The sequence below is a fragment of the Rutidosis leptorrhynchoides genome, chromosome 7 (genome assembly GCF_046630445.1).
Source record: "Rutidosis leptorrhynchoides isolate AG116_Rl617_1_P2 chromosome 7, CSIRO_AGI_Rlap_v1, whole genome shotgun sequence".
Classification (NCBI taxonomy): Eukaryota; Viridiplantae; Streptophyta; class Magnoliopsida; order Asterales; family Asteraceae; genus Rutidosis; species Rutidosis leptorrhynchoides.
The window spans coordinates 85,577,179-85,588,748 of record NC_092339.1 but is presented as its reverse complement, the minus strand read 5'-3'; positions in this window follow the sequence as shown (position 1 = coordinate 85,588,748).

Genomic DNA, 11,570 nt, shown 5'->3' with positions numbered 1-11,570 from the left:
CCAATTTATGACCCGCAAACAATCATAACATGTATCCTATATCATCGGGAAGGTATTTTGACAAAGGATACAACTAACCACATATCATCAATCGAGTTTATCATTTACAATAACCGAATTCTCGTCAAGTGATCATTTAGAGTTCGTTTTCCAAGTTTCAAGTTCACAACTTCATTTCATGATTCGGTAGTCCAATCTACACATACGATATGCCGTTTCGAAGGTAATTAAACGTACATCGCAACTAAACACTTACTAACAACATTAACAAGCATTCAATGCATCAAAAGTTCATTTTAAGGTTCATCAAACCCTAATTAAGAATCACAAAATCAATAATCATGTTAACGCAAGGTTTTCATATCATCCAACATACCAAAACGAAACTAACGATGCTAGTAACACTTTTAACACAATGGGTTTAACATCTAACAACATTTAATCAAACAAAATCAAAGATTAAACTAACCCATTTCAAGTGTTCATGCTAGTTACACCAAATAACAAGATCGAGCATACAAATTACATACACGACATCACAATGAGCCATAGACACTAACTAACATCATTTCAAGTCAAAAACACGAATTTAGAGAAATCTAGAGTTTTAGAAATGTTACCCAAACGAGATGAAGTTGGTACCAAAATGAAGAGGATGAAGAGAGGATCACGAATATGTAATTTATTTTGTTGCTAGCTCCCTAAATCGAATTTGGATGACGATTTTGTGTTTGAAGGTTTTGAGAGCATAAAAAGGGAAGTAATAAAAAGAGATAGAGAGAAATGGGAGGTTGGTGGTGGATGGTGGGTTACTAGTTAGCCAAGTTTACCCGAGTGGCGAGATTAGTCCCTCGCGTTTGTAGTCGGGTGCGGGAATTACCTAAACGGAATATTTTAAAACGCGTATTAACGGAGGATGTTAAAATTCAATAACGGAAAAATATTAAGAATGTTAGCTAACGGAGGATACGAATTTAGTTACGAAGGATATTATTAAAATAAAAAGACGGGCGTTAAAATAATTTAACGGAAAAATGCGGGATGTTACATTACCCACACCTTAAAAGAAATTTCATCCCGAAATTTAGTTGGAAGTAATAGTCGATGTCTCTTCCTTGAGACCTTGCATTGTCAATGCTATGAATAAGTGAAGATACGTCCTTGGACATTCCCACGAATTTGGACAGTCGGGGTTTTATGTTGTATTAAGGCTTGGTTTTACGATCCACAATTTCAACCGGTCTTTCTACGAAGAGGAGTTGTCATCAATAGTAAGTTTATCTAGAAGGATAGCACGTTCCTGTTCCGCAGAACACGTATCTAAGTTTGTTACATGGAACGTAAGGTAAACGGAAACTTAATTGAGTCGGAAGTTCTAAACGGTAGGAAGCGGTTCCAATACGCCCCAAGATTTCAAAAGGATCAATATTGCGGATATAAATTTCCTCGATTTCCCGAAATGGATTACACCTTTCCAAGGTGTGGTTTTCAATATTACACGGTTACTGACTTTAAATTTGAGAGATTTTCATCTAACATTGGTATAACTCCTTTGGCGACCACGGGCCGTCTTGAGCCCTTCTCGGACTTGAAATATCTCAAAGGTTATTTCTTGAATGATTTCGGATCTGATGATTTGCTTGTCACCTACTTCGGTCCAACGAATAGGAGAACAACATTTGTGGTTATATAAAGTTTCGAAAAGTGCGCGTTAACACGCGAGTGGTAACTACTGTTGTAAGAGGGATCAACTAAAGGCGACAATAAAAGTTTGTAACATGTATTTCCAAGATGTAAATTGTTCGTTTGCTTAGCTTGTCTGTTTGTGGAAGATACGCAGTACTCACGTCTAAACGTGTTCCGAAGGCTTCTTGTAAACAAGATGTGTAACGAGTATTTTCGATCCGGGATAATTGACAATGATACACCGTGTTGGAATATAATTTCTTAAGATTTGCTTGGACAAGTTAGTTAGGGTTCGAAAGCGTTTGTTGGAACAGGTTTCTTGTCGGCTACTGAAAAATGTTCGTAAGGGCTAGTCACCCTCGTGGCGAATACTAGTAACACGTGAAGAGTCTCTCTCTCCATTTAGAAATTATATAAAAAGGTTTCCGTATACGAAAGTACGAGCGAAAAGATAGGAGTGAAATGAGAACTTAGAATAGGATGAGTTCACATTTTGAGGTAGCCATATCGCGCATCTAGTGGCCAAATGTTGAGACTTGGTGGGAAACGAGATAGTACACGTAGTTGTATAGCTCGGGGTTGAGTAGTAGTTGGCCGTATAACAGAAGCACAAGGACGTTAAGTCAAAGAAGAAAGGGGTATCCTTGGATTGTGTGTTATCTTTGGTCCCAGTAATATCAGACGGTAATAGTGAAATAGCAGAGCTATGTATCGTGGTACGCGATGACGAGAAGATTGATCGGATCCATAAATAAGTATTCAAATTCTCCGTGTAAAATAACGAATTTCAGCTTCCTTGATTTCGAGTCGAGAGGGGTTGCCTTTCAGGCGTTCACGTAGAAGTATTTCTATATTTGAGTTCCATTTTGTGCCACACGAATTTATCTAGTAAGGTTGGTGTGAAAAATCACGTTCAAAGTCCGGACACGGAAAATGTTTAATTCTTTCCCTTAGTACGTTAACGAGGTTAAAGGACGAGCGATACGGGAAAAATCGGAAATTAATCTTTGGTAATAATCGCGAGATCCAAAATTTTACGAATACAAGTCGGAGTCGTGAGGGTTTCTCCAAAATTAATTAATTAATTAAATAATTTTTTTTTTTTTTTTTTTGCGAGATCTACTGTAATACCTTGACCACTAACAACATGGTTTAGAATTTGGACTTCGTTTAACCAAAATTCTCACTTGGAGAATTCGGCATAGAGTTGCTCTTTTCTCAAGAGTTCGAGCGTAAGACGGAGACGTTGTTCGTTTTTCCTTTCCGCTTGAATAGCTTAAAACATCAATTATAAGTACGGTAACGGATTTGTCTAGATAAGTTTGCATACGCGGTTCCGGAGGTCTATGAATACGGGCGGAGCCTTAGATAAACTGAACGGCACTAAAAGAAATTTATAACTATCGTAGCGAGTTCGGAAAGCGGTTTAGGAGACATCTTCTCCCTTAACCCTCAATTGATGATAACCAGAGTGAAGGTCGATTTTAGAATATACGCGAGATCCGTGTAACGGTTCAAGAGGTTGTTGATACGGGGAAGAGGATATCGGTTCTTAAACGGAAATTATTTAGTTCACTAAAATCACATATATGTGGGGAAAACATTCCCTTCCTAACGTATAGGTTTTGGGCTCCCTAGTTCTATAGATGTCAAATCAAAGTTCAAATTACCTACCCAATAAGTTTGACGTACACTCGCCGATAAATTTGTCGGTACGCAATAGTTTTCCGTTGGCCACTTGAATGGCCTAAGTAATATCTAGGGGGTGGTGGAGTGCAAATAGTAGGCTCCAAAGCCTTGGATACAAAACATTTATCGACATCCGAATCGAATAAACATGAAGTATAGGAGTTGTTAAGAAGAAACGTACCCGTGACTAGTTCATGTCGTCTCGAGCATCCTCGGTGCTAATGTTGGAAGTTCGGCCGCGTGTGTTGGGGTTGGCTTTCTTCGTTGGACATGCATTCCTAAAATTACCCGGTTGGCCACATTCGAAACTAACACCCGGCTTTTGTGTGTTGGGTCCCTTTTGACTGACGGGGGCGGTACTTCCACAATATTTGGCAATATGACCACTTCCCTGGCACCGGTGGCAAATTAGTTTGCCACATTCACCAAAGTGATGCTTGTGGCATTTGTTGCAAAAAGGTCGAGTTCCAGCATATATTTTCTTGCCGACGGAGGTGAAAGGTTCCTTGGCAAAGTTGTTGCTGTTGTAGTTGCTGGATTGAGAGGCTTCCCATTTTCTTTTGTTGTTACCCGGTTGGTCCTCGGCCGTTGCTGCCGGTGCTTCAATTTCATCCACCGTTTCTATAGATTGGCGAGCCATCGTTAAAGCCTCTTGTAGGTTGGCGGGTTTGGATGACATTACCCTGTGTTGAATGCTCTTCGGAAGGCCATCCATGTAAAGTTCAACTCTTAGGGACTCGAGAGTCATGAGGGTTGGACACATTAAGACTAGTTCAGCAAACCGTTGATTATAAGCTTCGAGGTCATTCCGGACCGTTTGTAAATTTCTTAGCCCCTGTTCGAGCCTTCGAGTCTCGTCGCGCGGAAAGTATTCGGTGATCATTCTTTCTCTTAATTCGGTCCAAGATAGTGCGTGGGCTTCATCGATACCCACTGATTGTACATACGTGTTCCACCATGAGAGAGCAATACCGGTGAGAGTGAGGGTGGAAAACTTGACCTTATCTTGGTCCCGACAACCGCTTATGTTAAAAACGGCTTCCGTTTGTTTAAACCATCTGGTGAGAGCAACCGGTCCCTCGGTTCCATCGAAAGTGGGAGGTTTGCACCCCATGAAGTTCTTGTAGGAGCACCCCTCGTTTGAATTACCAGCTCCATGATTATTGTTGTTGGAAAAGTGATCGGCCACGGCCGCACCCATGGCGGTGGTTATCATTAGTTGAAGGGCTTGTTCGAGAGTTTCGGAAGGAGTATTGGGTTGACCTTGGTGAGCCATTGTTCCTTCATGACACAAGAATACCGTTGTTTAGTATTATCAATAATACTAATCGTGATATGGAAATCAAGATAAAGAGGAAATTTTTCCTTGACTCGCCTTAAATTCTTTATGTCATAATGTCGGAATGTTCAATAGAGTCACCGTAATATAATCCCGGAAATTATATTACCCTGATTCATATGTGCATTCGACATCATTTCATATAGTCAAGGTGGCGTGTCAATCAAATCAACCACGTGAGATTAAGGTAGAATAAGAGTTAGATGTGAATAGAAGAGATCGAGTATAAATGCACAAGTAGTCAAGTAATTCCTACTCCAAGTCTATATGCCGGTTGTAGTCTAGACTCACTAATGTACCCTATGACTCGGGGTTGACACCAATGAACTCTAAATCCCTACAACCAATGCTCTGATAAAAATTGTAGCGACCCGACAAAATCGTCATTTGACGGCGCCAACTACTTAGGTCCCGTTACGTGGTCATAAGTCTTTAAAATAACGTTTGACCAAAATATGTCGCATTCATTGCAAAAGTAAAGATTGTTCCCTAGTTTACAAGAATTGTTCATCCAAAAGTTACGTTACAAAGTTATAAGTACAAATGAAACATATGCGACACAATTTAAAAGTAGCCAAAAGATGCTCCATGTATGCATAAATACTCGACATCCAAAGCAAGTATCAAAATAATGAGCGGAAGCATGTAACACATATCGTTCAAAGACCTGAGAAAAACATAGAAATCTGTCAACGAAAACGTTGGTGAAATCATAGGTTTAAGTAAGTAAGTAAGTAAATAAGTAGATTGAACCACAAGATTTGCAACATCGAAATAATAGTTAATCATTCCAAAATTTGTTTCACGAGCACCCAATTATCAATGCTTAACATTTCTCCCATTGAACCCCATCACCTTAGTGTTAGAACATACACTGATTCTCGAAAATATATTTCATTCGTAGACGGTAGCGAACCGTCTGAATGAGGGTTTGTCAAACCCATATGGATCCACATAACATAAGATCACGCTTACACCCGGCAAGTGTAACTAATGATAATTGAATTGAGGATTTTGTTCTAAACTCGTATGTAGAATGTTTGTTTTCCTGTACTTGTGTTCACTTAGTAAAAAGAAATGTTTATGTTTTCTCATCCCAAATGTAAATTCAAAAAAGTAAAAGTGGGACTATGATCTCACCTTGAGTGCACGAGTAATAAAGTACTTCAACAAGTAAACGTGTGCAAAGAACAATGCTAGTCTTGACCTAAACAAGTAAGTTGTATCAATAATGGTAAACGCGATTGGTTAAGGATGTTCAATTAGTCCTATGGCTCGTTACGACTCGATTAAGTAGCATGTGAATCAAATTGTCAAGTTTCATGCAAGATACAAGTATAGAAGCAAGTTAGAGAGATTGCATAAGTATTCAGTTAAGTTTGGCTATAAGTCAAACTTGGTCGGGTCAAAGTCAACGAAAAAGTCAACACGTTCGGGTCGGGTCCCGAACTATTTTTCTGAGGTTTTTAATCATATATAAGCATGTTAGTCAAGTTTCATGTTAATCGGAGGTGCGTAGCATAGTTAGAATTAATCGAAAAACGACCAAATTGGACAGCACCTGATAGGCCATCTGGACGGCGTCCAAAATGGCTGGACGGCGTCCAGTATTGAAGTACTGGATGGAATCCAAAACACTGGACGGCGTCCAAGAATCTGGACGGCGTCCAGATCTGTATTCAGGCCCTGTTTTGCTGCAACAAAGAAATGCACGAACCAAAACACAAACAATCCCAATTTATGACCCGCGAACAATCAAAACATGTATCCTATATCATCGGGAAGGTATTTTGACAAAGGATACAACTAACCACATATCATCAATCGAGTTTATCATTTACAATAACCGAATTCTCGTCAAGTGATCATTTAGAGTTCGTTTTCCAAGTTTCAAGTTCACAACTTCATTTCATGATTCGGTAGTCCAATCTACACATACGATATGCCGTTTCGAAGGTAATTAAACGTACATTGCAACTAAACACTTACTAACAACATTAACAAGCATTCAATGCATCAAAAGTTCATTTTAAGGTTCATCAAACCCTAATTAAGAATCACAAAATCAATAATCATGTTAACGCAAGGTTTTCATATCATCCAACATACCAAAACGAAACTAACGATGCTAGTAACACTTTTAACACAATGGGTTTAACATCTAACAACATTTAATCAATCAAAATCAAAGATTAAACTAACCCATTTCAAGTGTTCATGCTAGTTACACCAAATAACAAGATCGAGCATACAAATTACATACACAACATCACAATGAGCCATAGACACTAACTAACATCATTTCAAGTCAAAAACACGAATTTAGAGAAATCTAGAGTTTTAGAAATGTTACCCAAACGAGATGAAGTTCGTACCAAAATGAAGAGGATGAAGAGAGGATCACGAATATGTAATTTATTTTGTTGCTAGCTCCCTAAATCGAATTTGGGTGACGATTTTGTGTTTGAAGGTTTTGAGAGCATAAAAAGGGAAGTAAGAAAAAGAGATAGAGAGAAATGGGAGGTTGGTGGTGGATGGTGGGTTACTAGTTAGCCAAGTTTGCCAGAGTGGCGAGATTAGTCCCTCGCGTTTGTAGTCGGGTGCGGGAATTACCTAAACGGAATATTTTAAAACGCGTATTAACGGAGGATCTTAAAATCCAATAACGGAAAAATATTAAGAATGTTAGCTAACGGAGGATACGAATTTAGTTACGAAGGATATTATTAAAATAAAAAGACGGGCGTTAAAATAATTTAACGGAAAAATGCGGGATGTTAGATTACCCACACCTTAAAAGAAATTTCGTCCCGAAATTTAGTTGGAAGTAATAGTCGATGTCTCTTCCTCGAGACCTTGCATTGTCAATGCTATGAATAAGTGAAGATACGTCCTTGGGCATTCCCACAAATTTGGACAGTCGGGGTTTTATGTTGTATTAAGGCTTGGTTTTACGATCCATAATTTCAACCGGTCTTTCTACGAAGAGGAGTTGTCATCAATAGTAAGTTTATCTAGAAGGATAGCACGTTCCTGTTCCGCAGGACACGTATCTAAGTTTGTTACATGGAACGTAAGGTTAACGGAAACTTAATTGAGTCAGAAGTTCTAAACGGTAGGAAGCGGTTCCAATACGCCCCAAGATTTCAAAAGGATCAATATTATGGATATAAATTTCCTCGATTTCCCGAAACGGATTACACCTTTCCAAGGTGTGGTTTTCAATATTACACGGTTACTGACTTTAAATTTGAGAGATTTTCATCTAACATTGGAATAACTCCTTTGGCGACCACAGGCCGTCTTGAGCCCTTCTCGGACTTGAACTATCTCAAAGGTTATTTCTTGAATGATTTCGGATCTGATGATTTGCTTGTCACCTACTTCGGTCCAACGAATAGGAGAACAACATTTGTGGTTATATAAAGTTTCGAAAAGTGCGCGTTAACACGTGAGTGGTAACTACTGTTGTAAGAGGGATCAACTAAAGGCGACAATACAAGTTTGTAACATGTCTTTCCAAGATGTAAATTGTTCGTTTGCTTAGCTCATCTGTTTGTGGAAGATACGCAGTACTCACGTCTAAACGTGTTCCGAAGGCTTCTTGTAAACAAGATGTGTAACGAGTATTTTCGATCCGGGATAATTGACAATGATACACCGTGTTGGAATATAATTTCTTAAGATATGCTTGGACAAGTTAGTTAGGGTTCGAAAGCGTTTGTTGGAACAGGTTTCTTGTCGGCTACTGAAAAATGTTCGTAAGGGCTAGTCACCCTTGTGGCGAATACTAGTAACACGTGAAGAGTCTCTCTCTCCATTGAGAAATTATATAAAAAGGTTTCCGTATACGGAAGTACGAGCGAAAAGATAGGAGTGAAATGAGAACTTAGAATAGGATGAGTTCACATTTTGAGGTAGCCATATCGCGCATCTAGTGGCCAAATGTTGAGACTTGGTGGGAAACGAGATAGTACACGTAGTTGTATAGCTCGGGGTTGAGTAGTAGTTGGCCGTATAACAGAAGCACAAGGACGTTAAGTCAAAGAAGAAAGGGGTATCCTTGGATTGTGTGTTATCTTTGGTCCCAGTAATATCAGACGGTAATAGCGAAATAGCAGAGCTATGTATCGTGGTACGCGATGACGAGAAGATTGATCGGATCCATAAATAAGTATTCAAATTCTCCGTGTAAAATAACGAATTTCAGCTTCCTTGATTTCGAGTCGAGAGGGGTTGCCTTTCAGGCGTTCACGTAGAAGTATTTCTATATTTGAGTTCCATTTTGTGCCACACGAATTTATCTAGTAAGGTTGGTGTGAAAAATCACGTTCAAAGTCCGGACACGGAAAATGTTTAATTCTTTCCCTTAGTACGTTAACGAGGTTAAAGGACGAGCGATAGGGAAAAATCGGAAATTAATCTTCGGTAATAATCGCGAGATCCAAAATTTTACGAATACAAGTCGGAGTCGTGAGGGTTTCTCCAAAATTAATTAATTAATTAATTTTTTTTTTGCGAGATCTACTGTAATACCTTGACCACTAACAACATGGTTTAGAATTTGGACTTCGTTTAACCAAAATTCTCACTTGGAGAATTCGGCATAGAGTTGCTCTTTTCTCAAGAGTTCGAGCGTAAGACGGAGACGTTGTTCATTTTTCCTTTCCGCTTGAATAGCTTAAAACATCAATTATAAGTACGGTAACGGATTTGTCTAGATAAGTTTGCATACCCGGTTCCGGAGGTCTATGAATACGGGCGGAGCCTTAGATAAACTGAACGGCACTAAAAGAAATTTATAACTATCGTAGCGAGTTCGGAAAGCGGTTTAGGAGACATCTTCTCCCTTAACCCTCAATTGATGATAACCAGAATGAAGGTCAATTTTAGAATATACGCGAGATCCGTGTAACGGTTCAAGAGGTTGTTGATACGGGGAAGAGGATATCGGTTCTTAAACAGAAATTATTTAGTTCACTAAAATCACATATATGTGGGGAAAACATTCCCTTCCTAACGTATAGGTTTTGGGCTCCCTAGTTCTATAGATGTCAAATCAAAGTTCAAATTACCTACCCAATAAGTTTGACGTACACTCGCCGATAAATTTGTCGGTACGCAATAGTTTTCCGTTGGTCACTTGAATGGCCTAAGTAATATCTAGGGGGTGGTGGAGTGCAAATAGTAGGCTCCAAAGCCTTGGATACAAAACATTTATCGACATCCGAATCGAATAAACATGAATTATAGGAGTTGTTAAGAAGAAACGTACCCGTGACTAGTTCATGTCGTCTCGAGCATCCTCGGTGCTAATGTTGGAAGTTCGGCCGCGTGTGTTGGGGTTGGCTTTCTTCGTTGGACATGCATTCCTAAAATTACCCGGTTGGCCACATTCGAAACTAACACCCGGCTTTTGTGTGTTGGGTCCCTTTTGACTGACGGGGGCGGTACTTCCACAATATTTGGCAATATGACCACTTCCCTGGCACCGGTGGCAAATTAGTTTGCCACATTCACCAAAGTGATGCTTGTGGCATTTGTTTCAAAAAGGTCGAGTTCCAGCATATCTTTTCTTGCCGACGGAGGTGAAAGGTTCCTTGGCAAAGTTGTTGCTGTTGTAGTTGCTGGATTGAGAGGCTTCCCATTTTCTTTTGTTGTTATCCGGTTGGTCCTCGGCCGTTGGTGCCGGTGCTTCAATTTCATCCACCGTTTCTATAGATTGGCGAGCCATCGTTAAAGCCTCTTGTAGGTTGGCGGGTTTTGATGACATTACCCTGTGTTGAATGCTCTTCGGAAGGCCATCCATGTAAAGTTCAACTCTTAGGGACTCGAGAGTCATGAGGTTTGGACACATTAAGACTAGTTCAGCAAACCGTTGATTATAAGCTTCGAGGTCATTCCGGACCGTTTGTAAATTTCTTAGCCCCTGTTCGAACCTTCGAGTCTCGTCGCGCGGAAAGTATTCGGTGATCATTCTTTCTCTTAATTCGGTCCAAGAGAGTGCGTGGGCTTCATCGATACCCACTAATTGTACATACGTGTTCCACCATTAGAGAGCAATACCGGTGAGAGTGAGAGTGGAAAACTTGTCCTTATCTTGGTCCCGACAACCGCTTATGTTAAAAACGGCTTCCGTTTGTTCAAACCATCTGGTGAGAGCAACCGGTCCCTCGGTTCCATCGAAAGTGGGAGGTTTGCACCCCATGAAGTTCTTGTAGGAGCACCCCTCGTTTGAATTACCAGCTCCATGATTATTGTTGTTGGAAAAGTGATCGGCCACGGCCGCACCCACTGCGGTGGTTATCATTCGTTGAAGGGCTTGTTCGAGAGTTTCGGAAGGAGTATTGGGTTGACCTTGGTGAGCCATTGTTCCTTCATGACACAAGAATACCGTTGTTTAGTATTATCAATAATACTAATCGTGATATGGAAATCAAGATAAAGAGGAAATTTTTCCTTGACTCGCCTTAAATTCTTTATGTCATAATGTCAGAATGTTCATATGAGTCACCGTAATATAATCCCGGAAATTATATTACCCTGATTCATATGTGCATTCGACATCATTTCATATAGTCAAGGTGGCGTGTCAATCAAATCAATCACGTGAGATTAAGGTAGAATAAGAGTTAGATGTGAATAGAAGAGATCGAGTATAAATGCACAAGTAGTCAAGTAATTCCTACTCCAAGTCTATATGCCGGTTGTAGTCTAGACTCACTAATGTACCCTATGACTCGGGGTTGACACCAATGAACTCTAAATCCCTACAACCAACGCTCTGATACCAATTGTAGTGACCCGACAAAATCGTCATTTGACGGCGCCGACTACTTAGGTTCCGTTACGTGGT